The sequence below is a fragment of the Populus euphratica genome, unplaced genomic scaffold, assembly GCF_000495115.2.
Source record: "Populus euphratica unplaced genomic scaffold, PopEup_1.0 scaffold103.1, whole genome shotgun sequence".
Lineage (NCBI taxonomy): Eukaryota > Viridiplantae > Streptophyta > Magnoliopsida > Malpighiales > Salicaceae > Populus > Populus euphratica.
In genome coordinates, this window is record NW_011499891.1 from 845,160 (window position 1) to 847,035 (window position 1,876).

The following is a 1,876-nucleotide window of genomic DNA, read 5'->3' on the forward strand; positions in this document are numbered from 1 at the left end:
AAATATCGAAGATAACCCAAATCCTTCATTTTAAATTGTCTAGCCAACTTTGTCTTCAAAACTGAAATACCATCAATGTCATCACCAGTAATAGTCATGTCATCAATATATAAAGACAGAATGATACGACTTGCATAAGTGCACTTAATAAAAAGAGCAGAATCATAACTGCTAGGAACAAAGCCAAGAGATGAGATCACAATAGAGAATTTCTCAAACCAAGCACGGGGTGCTTATTTGAGACCATATAATATTTTCTTAAGCTTACAAGCATATCTAGAGTCATGTGAAATACCAAGAGGGGGTGCCATGTAAACTTCTTCTTGAAGATCTCCATTTAAGAAGGCATTTTTAACATCAAGCTGAGAAATATATCACTAACGAATCGAAGCTACGACAATAAAAGTATAAATAGTAGTCATTTTTACAATCGAGGTAAATGTCTCCTCATAATCCATATCATACTATTAAGAATATCCTTTTACAACCACCTAACTTTATATCACTCAATAGACCCATCAAAATTAGTTTTAATCTTATACACCCAACAACAACCAACAACACTCTTACTAGGAGGTAGATGAACCAAATCCTAAGTATTTGTCTTATGCAAAACAAAAGGTTCCTCATCCATAGCTTGCTGCCAAAGTGGATCAAGAATTGCCCCTTTATAGGAAGAGGGCTCAAAGAGATAATAAATAGAAGCTAAAAAGAAAGTAAATGATGAAGAATAACAAGAATAAGCAAAATTTGGTAGTTTTGTGGACTTACGAATGCGGATAGACTAACGTGGAGGTGGATCCATAATCTTAGATAAAGTTTGAAGGGATGTAGATGAGAATGGAGCTTCAGGTGTGCCAGAGAGTAAAGTACTAGTACCTGTAGAGTTATGAGTACAAATTGATCGAACATAAAGAGAGGTATCATTACCAGAATCCTTAAAAAAAAAGGATATATTTGAATAATATCTGATTTAGTCATGCTATGAGTAATGGATGGAATATAAAAGAAAGGTATTTGCTCAAAAAAGACAACATGACGAGACATATAAAGTTTCCGAGTTATTGGATCAAAACAACGATACCCTTTTTTACCTTCACCATAACCTAAAAAGACACAAACAGCGGATTGAGAGGATAACTTACTTCGTTCTACATGAGGACGAAGAATAAAACAAGTACAACCAAAGACTCTAAATGAGGAATAATCAGGGATATACTCATATAACTTTTCAAAAGAAGATAACCCTGAACTATGAGAAGATGGAATTGTATTAATCAAACTTACTATAGTAAGAACAACTTCTCCAAAAAAGTACAACCAAAAACTCTAAATGAGGAATAATCAGGGACATACCCATATAAATTTTTAAAAGGAGATAGCCCCGAATTATGAGAAGATGGAATTGTATTAATCAAACTTACTACAGTAAGAACAGCTTCTCCCCAAAACTCACTAGGAATAAAAGCAGACAACAAAAGAGAACAAGCAGTTTCGACAATATGCCTATGTTTTCTTTCAGCAACACTATTTTGCTTAGGAATATCTGTACATGAAGTTTGGTGGATGGTTCCATTTAAGGCAAGCAATTGGCAAAATTTATTAGAGGTGTATTCCCCACCTAAATCACACCTAAAACATTTAATCATGACAGAATGTTGAGTTTTGATAAGAGCTCGAAAAGCTATATATATCTTAAAGAATTCAGAATGATGTTTCATTAAATAAACCCAACAATAACAAGTATAATCATCAATAAAAGAAACATAATATCGATACCCTCCTTTTGTGGTAATAGAAGAAGGTCCTCGTACATCAGAATAAATCAAATCAAATGGTGAAGAAGAAACAGAAATACTTCGATTAAAAGGTAAAG